The sequence below is a fragment of the Bubalus kerabau genome, chromosome 5, assembly GCF_029407905.1.
Source record: "Bubalus kerabau isolate K-KA32 ecotype Philippines breed swamp buffalo chromosome 5, PCC_UOA_SB_1v2, whole genome shotgun sequence".
NCBI lineage: Eukaryota > Metazoa > Chordata > Mammalia > Artiodactyla > Bovidae > Bubalus > Bubalus kerabau.
In genome coordinates, this window is record NC_073628.1 from 57,505,063 (window position 1) to 57,514,137 (window position 9,075).

Consider the following 9,075-nt stretch of genomic DNA (forward strand, 5'->3'; position numbering starts at 1 on the left):
ACCCTGTTGCCTCTTTAGATGAGATGGTCCAGACAGCCACCAATACCTTTTATAACAGAGAACAGGAGAAGGAGGCCAAGGCCCAGGAGAAGGAGAGAAAGAAAGAGACAAGGCATGCCCAGATGCTGGCCGCCCTCCAGAGAAGCCCTCTGGCAAACCCCGAGTCCTTGAGGGACAAGGCACGAGACAGATGCCTGATCTGTAGACAGGCGAGGCATTGGGCCAAAGAGTGTCCAAACTGTGACAAGTCTCCTAAAACGGCTTGCCACAAATGCCATCAACTGGGATATTGGGCGGCTTGCCACAAATGCCATCAACTGGGATATTGGGCGGCACTCTGCCCTCGGGACCCAAGAGCCTCAAGGTCAAGCACCAAGCCTACCCTCACGATGGTTCAAGAGGACTGAAGCGGCCCGCTCCAGCCAGCCCGCCTGTCACAGATAACCATCACAGGGCTGGAGCCAAGGGTGCAACTGGATGTGGCAGGTAGGTCCGAGAATTTCTTGGTTGACACAGGGGCTACCTACTCTGTCTTGATCTCCTACTCCGGAGCCTTCTCCTCCTAAACCTGTACCATTTTGGGTGCTACAGGAAAAGCAACTACTAAAAGATTCACCTGAGCACTTCTTTGTTGCTGGGATAGACAAATATTTTCCCACCAGTTTCTGGTGGTCCCTGAGTGTCCTACCTCCTTATTGGGAAGAGATATATTCACTAAACTGGGGACCACCCTTGTGATGGGAAGTTTTTCAGCCCCTAGAGCTCTACAGCTCCTGGTTACTACTGAAGAACCCATTACACCTTCAATAGAAAGGGACCAAAAACTATGGGAAGACAAAATTAACCCCCAGGTGTGGGACCAGGGGATTCCTGGATGAGCCCACCAAGCTGAATCAGTCATCATTGTCCTCCGAGATCACACTCGGTTTCCTAACCAGAAACAATACCCTCTCAAAAGAGAGGCTTGGGAGGGACTACAGCCTTTAATAAAGAAATTCCTTGCTTGTGGGCTATTGGTCCCCACCAGTTCGCCATGTAACACCCCAATCCTCTCAGTAAAGAAAAAAGATGGAACCTGGCGAATGGTTCAAGATCTCCGGATCATAAATGAAGCTGTAGTCCCCCTCCATCCCACAGTACCCAATCCTTATGTAATCTTGGGAGAAATCCCACCCAGTGCCAAATGGTTTACAGTCTTGGATCTCAAACATGCATTTTTTTGCATACCACTGGTTAAAGAATCCCAATATCTTTTTGCCTTTGAGTGGGAGGCCCCAGGAGAAAAACACCAACAGATGACTTGGACAGTATTACCTCAGGGGTTCAGAGATAGCCCCCACCTGTTTGGACAGGCCCTTAGCTGGGATCTCCTAGATCTGGACCTGGGACCTAATGGGAAAATATTACAATACGTAGATGACCTACTAATCTGCTCTCCAGATGAGAAAAGTGCCCAACAACATGCAATTCACGTTCTAAACTTCTTGGCAGAAAGGGGATATAAAGTCTCCCATGCTAAGGCACAGATGGTCGAGACAAAGGTCACTTACCTGGGAGTTCAGATTACACACGGGTCCAGGAGGCTGTCCTCTGATCAGGTACAAGGAATCCTCCAGTTGCCCTCCCCCACGACTTGAAAACCATTGCGAGCTTTCCTGGGGCTAACTGGATATTGTAGAATCTGGATACCCAACTATGGTCTAATTGCCCAGCCCTTATATGAAAGTTTCGGAGAAGGCAATGGCACCCCACTCCAGTACTCTTGCCTGGAAAATCCCATGGACGGAGGAGCCTGGTAGGCTGCGGTCCATGGGGTCGCTAAGATTCGGACATGACTGAGTGGCTTCACTTCTCTTTTCACTTTCATGCCTTGGAGAAGGAAATGGCAACCCACTCCAGTGTTCTTGCCTGGAGAATCCCAGGGACGGGGGAGCGTGGTGGGCTGCCGTCTATGGGGTCGCACAGAGTCGGACACGACTGAAGTGACTTAGCATAGCATATCATAGCATAGCATATATGAAAGCTTAAAGGGACAAGATGATTCAATCCCACTGATGTGGGGAACTCCTCAAAAGAAGGCAGTTCAGTTCAGTTCAGTCGCTCAGTCGTGTCCGACTGTTTGCGACCCCATGAATCGCAGCACGCCAGGCCTCCCTGTCCATCACCAACTCCCGGAGTTCACCCAGGCTCACATCCATTGAGTCAGTGATGCCATCCAGCCATCTCATCCTCTGTCGTCCCCTTCTCCTCTTGCTCCAACTCCCTCCAAGCATCAGAGTCTTTTCCAATGAGTCAACCTTTCGCATGAGGTGGCCAAAGTACTGGAGTTCCAGCTTTAGCATCATTCCTTCCAAAGAAATCCCAGGGCTGATCTCCTTCAGAATGGACTGGTTGGATCTCCTTGCAGTCCAAGGGACTCTCAAGAGTCTTCTCCAACACCACAGTTCAAAAGCATCAATTCTTTGGCACTCAGCCTTCTTCACAGTCCAACTCTCACATCCATACATGACCACTAGAAAAACCATAGCCTTGACTAGATGAACCTTTGTTGGCAAATGTCTCTGCTTTTGAATATGCTATCTAGGTTGGTCATAACTTTTATTCCAAGGAGTAAGCGTCTTCTAATTTCATGGCTGCAGTCACCATCTGCAGTGATTTTGGAGCCCTCCAAAATAAAGTCTGACACTGTTTCCACTGTTTCCCCATCTATTTCCCATGAAGTGGTGGGACCGGATGTCATGATCTTCATTTTTTGAATGTTGAGCTTTAAGCCAACTTTTTCACTCTCCACTTTCACTTTCATCAAGAGGCTTTTTAGTTCCTCTTCACTTTCTGCCATAAGGGTGGTGTCATCTGCATATCTGAGGTTATTGATATTTCTCCTGGCAATCTTGATTCCAGCTTGTGCTTCTTCCAGCCCAGCGTTTCTCATGATGTACTCTGCATAGAAGTTAAATAAGCAGGGTCACGACATATAGCCTTGACGTACTCCTTTTCCTATTTGGAAGCAGTCTGTTGTTCCATGTCCAGTTCTAACTGTTGCTTCCTGACCTGCATACAAATTTCTCAAGAGGCAGGTCAGGTGGTCTGGTATTCCCATCTCTTTCAGAATTTTCCACAGTTTATTGTGATCCACACAGTCAAAGCAGAAATAGATGTTTTTCTGGAACTCTCTTCTTTTTTCCATGATCCAGCGGATGTTGGCAATTTGATCTCTGGTTCCTCTGCCTCTTCTAAAACCAGCTTGAACATTAGGAAGTTCACGGTTCACATTGCTGAAGCCTGGCTTTGAGAATTTTGAACATTACTTTACTAGCGTGTGAGATGAGTGCAATTGTGCGGTAGTTTGAGCATTCTTTGGCATTGCCTTTCTTTGGGATTGGAATGAAAACTGACCTTTTCCAGTCCTGTGGCCACTGCTGAGTTTTCCAAATTTGCTGGCATATTGAGTGCAGCACTTTCACAGCATCATCTTTTAGGATTTGAAATAGCTCAACTGGAATTCCATCACCTCCACTGCTTTGTGTGTAGTGATGCTTTCTAAGGCCCACTTGACTTCACATTCCAGAATGTCTGGCTCTAGGTCAGTGATCACACCATCAAGATTATCTGGGTTGTGAAGATCTTTTTTGTACAGTTCTTCTGTGTATTCTTGCCATCTCTTCTTAATATCTTCTGCTTCTGTTAGGTCCATACCATTTCTGTCCTTTATTGACCGTCGCACTAAGTGTAGGCAGCTGTGACCGGCGCACTAAGTGCGGCCGTGAGGAACTACCCCACGTCTGAGTTCAGGGGCAGAAGCCAGGAGGACCCCATGCCCAAAGGGTGGCGGCCAAGAGGAGTTACCCCACGTCCGAGGTCAGGGGCAGTGGCTGAGAGCACCAGGCTGTGATGGCCCAGGCACGGCCGAGAGGAGCTACCCCGTGTCCGAGGTCGGGGGGGTGGCCGAGAGGAGTTACCCCACGTCCGAGGTCAGGGGCCATGGCTGGGAGGAGCTACCCCATGCCCCCATGCCCGAGGCCAGGGGCGGTGGCCGGGAGGACCAACTCCACGTCCAAGGAGCCATGGCTACGCAAGCACAGGAGGGCCTAGAGGAGCTATCCCATGTTGAAGGTCAGGAAGGGCTGTGGTGAGGAGATACCCCTTGTCCAAGGTAAGGAGCAGTAGCTGTGCTTTGCTGGAGCAGCCGTGAAGAGATACCCCACGCCCAAGGTAAGAGAAACCCAAGTAAGAGGGTAGGTGTTGCAAGAGGGCATTAGAGGGCAGACACACTGAAACCATACTCACAGAAAACTAGTCAATCTAATCACACTAGGACCACAGCCTTGTCTAACTCAATGAAACTAAGCCATGCCCGTGGGGCAACCCAAGATGGGCGGGTCATGGTGGAGAGATCTGACAGAATGTGGTCCACTGGAGAAGGGAATGGCAAACCACTTCAGTATTCTTGCCTTGAGAACCCCATGAACAGTATGAAAAGGCAAAATGATAGGATACTGAAAGAGGAACTCCCCAAGACAGTAGGTGTCCAATATGCTACTGGAGATCAGTGGAGAAATTACTCCAGAAAGAATGAAGGGATGGAGCCAAAGCAAAAAGAATACCCAGCTGTGGATGTGACTGATGATAGAAGCAAGGTCCAATGCTGTAAAGAGCAATATTGCATAGGAACATGGAATGTCAGGTCCATGAATCAAGGCAAATTGGAAGTGGTCAAACAAGAGATGGCAAGAGTGAATGTCGACATTCTAGGAATCAGCGAACTGAAATGGACTGGAATGGGTGGATTTAACTCAGATGACCATTATATCTACTACTGCGGGCAGGAATCCCTCAGAAGAAATGGAGTAGCCATCATGGTCAACAAAAGAGTCTGAAATGCAGTACTTGGATGCAATCTCAAAAACGACAGAATGATCTCTGCTCATTTCCAAGGCAAGCCATTCAGTATCACAGTAATCCAAGTCTACGCCCCAACCAGTAATGCTGAAGAAGCTGAAGTTGAACGGTTCTATGAAGACCTACAAGACCTTTTAGAACTAACACCCCAAAAAGATATTCTTTTCATTATAGGGGACTGGAATGCAAAAGTAGGAAGTCAAGAAACACCTGGAGTAACAGGCAAATTTGGCCTTGGAATATGGAATGAAGCAGGGCAAAGACTAATAGAGTTTTGCCAAGAAAATGCACTGGTCATAACGAACACCCTCTTCCAACAACACAAGAGAAAACTCTATACATGGACATCTCCAGATGGTCGACACCAAAATCAGATTGATTATATTCTTTGCAGCCAAAGATGGAGAAGCTCTATACAGTCAGCAAAAACAAGACCAGGAGCTGACTGTGGCTCAGATCATGAACTTCTTACTGCCAAATTCAGACTAAAATTGAAGAAAGTAGGGAAAACCACTAGACCATTCAGGTATGACCTAAATCAAATCCCTTATGATTATACAGTGGAAGTGAGAAATAGATTTAAGGGACTAGATCTGATAGATAGAGTGCCTGATGAACGATGGAATGAGGTTCATGACATCATACAGGAGACAGGGATCAAGACCATCCCCACGGAAAAGAAATGCAAAAAAGCAAAATGGCTGTCTGGGGAGGCCTTACAAATAGCTGTGAAAAGAAAAGAAGCAAAAAGCAAAGGATAAAAGGAAAGATATAAACATCGGAATGCAGAGTTCCAAAAAATAGCAAGAAGAGATAAGAAAGCCTTCTTCAGCGATCAATGCAAAGAAATAGAGGAAAACAACAGAATGGGAAAGAGTAGAGTTCTCTTCAAGAAAATTAGAGATACCAAGGGAACATTTCATGCAAAGATGGGCTCAGAGGCTACACTAAAACAGGCCTTAACTTAGGCACCTGCCTTGAGGTTGCCAGGCCCAGAAAAAGCATTCCAACTTTATGCCCATGAAAGAGAGGGAATAGCCTTGGGAGTGTTAACTCAAAGGTTAGGATCTGAGCCCCAGCCTGTAGCTTACTTATCCAAGAGGCTCGATCCAACCACCAGAGGCTGGCCCCCCTCCCTTCGAAATCTTGCAGCTATTGCAATCATGATAAAAGATGGTTTAAAACTCTCCTTCGAGGACAAACTATTTTTACCAGGCACCAAGTAAAACAACTCCTAAATGGGAGAAGCCATTTATGGATGTCTGATCAAAGAATCCTCAGATATCAAGTAATGCTGATGGAAAATCCAGGCCTCACTAGATCTCCTTGTGAGGTTCTTAACCCAGCTACCCTCCTGCCTACCCCCGAGGGCTCTCTCCCCTTTCACTCTTGCCTAGAAACCTTGGACCACTGGACAAAACCCCGAGAGGGATTGTCAGAAGATCCTCTGACCAATCCTGAGGAAATCTGGTACACTGATGGAAGCAGCTTTGTCTTGGATGGAAAAAGAAGAGCCGGGTATGCAGTAGTCTCCAATTTTGAGACCATAGAGGCTAAGCCTCTGCCAGGTACTTCAGCCCAATAAGCTGAGCTCATAGCCCTGACTCGAGCTTTAGAGCTGGGAAAAGGAAAAAGAACAGCCATTTACACTGACTCCAAGTATGCCTTTCTGGTGCTACATGCACATGTGGCTATTTGGAAAGAAAGGGGCCACTTGACCACCCGAGGGTCCCCAATCTAATATGGTGATCAGATTCTTCAACTCTTGGAGGCAGTCCATCTGCCCACTGAGGTTTCAGTCTCCTACTGTAAAGGACACCAAAAAGGGAGCACAGAAGTGGCACGAGGGAACCAAGCAGCTGATCAGGCAGCTAGGAGAGCAGCAATATAGAACCATGACCTAATAGGGATTGCCACCTTAGTTCCACAGCCTAATTTGCCAGAAACTCCTTCATATACTGAAGGTGAGACTCTTAAAGCTAAGAGCGAGGGCTTTCAAGAAGATCATATGGGGCGGTTCCAAAAGGAGGGACTCCTTTTTCTGCCTGGGAACCTCCAATGGAAGCTGGTTAACTCCTTACATGCCACTACTCATTTAGGAGAAAAGGCCCTCCAAAGATTACTAGAAAGTTCCTTCAGAGGAACAGGCTTCCAAACAACTATAAGACAGGTGGTCTCCTTTTGTCCCACTTGCCAATTAAACAACCTCCAAGGAGCTCGAAGACCCCAGCTAGCCCAGCCCGTCCAGCAATGTGGGGCCTACCCAGGAGAGGACTGGCAGATGGACTTCACCCAGATGCCAATTTCTCAAGGGTATAAATACCTATTAGTCATGATAGATACATTCACAGGATGGATTGAAGGCTTTCCCACCTGGACAGAGAAGGCTGAGGAGGTGGTGAAAAAACTGCTCCATGAAATCATTCCAAGATTTGGTCTGCCCAGGTCATTACAAAGTGACAGTGGGACATCATTTACTTCTAAGGTCACCCAAGGGGTCTCGAAAGCATTGGGCATTACTTATTATCTCCATTGTGCCTGGAGGCCTCAATCTTCAGGAAAAGTAGAAAGAGCCAATCAATTCTTAAAATCAGGGATAAAAAAGATAACCCAGGAGACCTCCCTGGGATGGAAGGAGGCTTTACCAATAGCTCTCCTCCACACCTGCATTGCCCCTAAGAAAGAGGTTGGTCTTAGTCCTTATGAGATGCTATATGGCAGACCTTTTGTTTATGTCAATGACCTCTTCCTAGATCCAGAGGTTCAGACCCTCCAGTCTTATACCATGGCCATTGGGCAATTCCAACAGGATATACACTTGTGGGGTATGAACCAGGACCCAAAAGATTCTAAAGAGTTACCACTATATGCTCCAGGGACTCAAGTCCTAATTAAAGTCTGGAAAGATGGGTCCTTAAAGGCTCAACTCCAGCCCACATGGACGGGCCCCTACCCTGTAATACTTTCTACCCCCACAGCAGTCAAGATACCAGGACGTGACTCCTGAATTCACTACTCATGAATTAAGCCGTGGAAGAAAACAGAAGAGGACACTCAATACACCTGTGAGCCCCTGGAAGATCTCAGATACCTATTCAGAACTACAAATGAGTGCCATTCCAATGAACACACCAAAAATCTGGTCTCTGGGTATAAGATTTCTCAGGATAACTCTAAAGAGCTAACACAGCTTGACAGAGACTGTACTCCAAAACAGACAGGAGATAGATCTTCTGATCCCTGAACAAGGAGGGACTTGAGCCATCCTGGCCATGTGAATTGAAAATTGACTAATGCCCCTACTAGTCCTTGTTATGCTATATTGATGATGCTTATGATTATTCCATGTACTGTCAATTGTCTAACCTGTTTTGTCTCTGCCCAGGTCAACCAGCTACAACATGCAGTGCCAGTTCAACAAAGATATAAAACTACAGCTGGCCATGGAAAATATCACACACCCTTAGATGGACACCGCTATAAGGACTCTGAGGCTTGAGACTAGCAAGAGGGGGAGGCCCAATACCCCTTGCCGTCCCAGTTCAGCAGGAAGTAGCCAGAAAGACCTCGACACCCCTATTCCCAAATAATTGGGCTTCCCATCTCTTGAGGGGGGAATGTTAGGTAGGTAGAATAGGGAAAAGGAGTCCAAAATGGCGGTGGCTAAAAGACAAGGAAGGGAAAAGCCCGCAAAAATAGAACAAAGGAAGGTCAAAGAAAGGTCCAAGGATTGGAGTGAAGACTTCAGGTAGAACAAACCGCACTCCTGGCTAAGCCCAATTTGCATAGGGAAGGCCCAGGTGGAGGAAAAAACATATAAAAGGAGGAGCCAAAGCGCTTTCTCCCTCTCTTTCTCTCCCGCGTGCATGCGCTCTTTCTCTCTCTCTCCCTCTCTCACTTTCTCTCTCTCCCTCCCTCCCCCGCGCACTCCTCCACTCTCTTCTCTTTGAGTCTTTGGGTTGGCACACCCTCACACTTCAAGGATGGATTCTCCTGCTATCTTCTAAATAAAATAGAGCTGTAACACTGATTTGCCTAAGAGCTATAATACGGTTTGTCCAAGACCCGAGAGCTGTGATGCGCTGAGGGCTTTAATGTCCGTCACTCCAAATCTTTGTTGTGACGAGAAAAGAACCGAGGAACATACAGTCACGTGACAAACTGAAATGTCTGGGG

At 47.2% G+C, this 9,075-nt stretch overlaps 1 long non-coding RNA gene across 1 annotated transcript; it reads left to right on the forward strand.

Moving 5' to 3' along the window:
* Positions 1–300: 300 nt before the first annotated feature.
* Positions 301–8,838, forward strand: LOC129653889 (uncharacterized). The gene is made up of 3 exons (XR_008715254.1): positions 301–486; positions 6,297–6,417; positions 8,285–8,838. It is a non-coding gene; the product is annotated as an uncharacterized LOC129653889 (long non-coding RNA).
* The last annotated feature ends 237 nt before the right edge of the window (positions 8,839–9,075 follow it).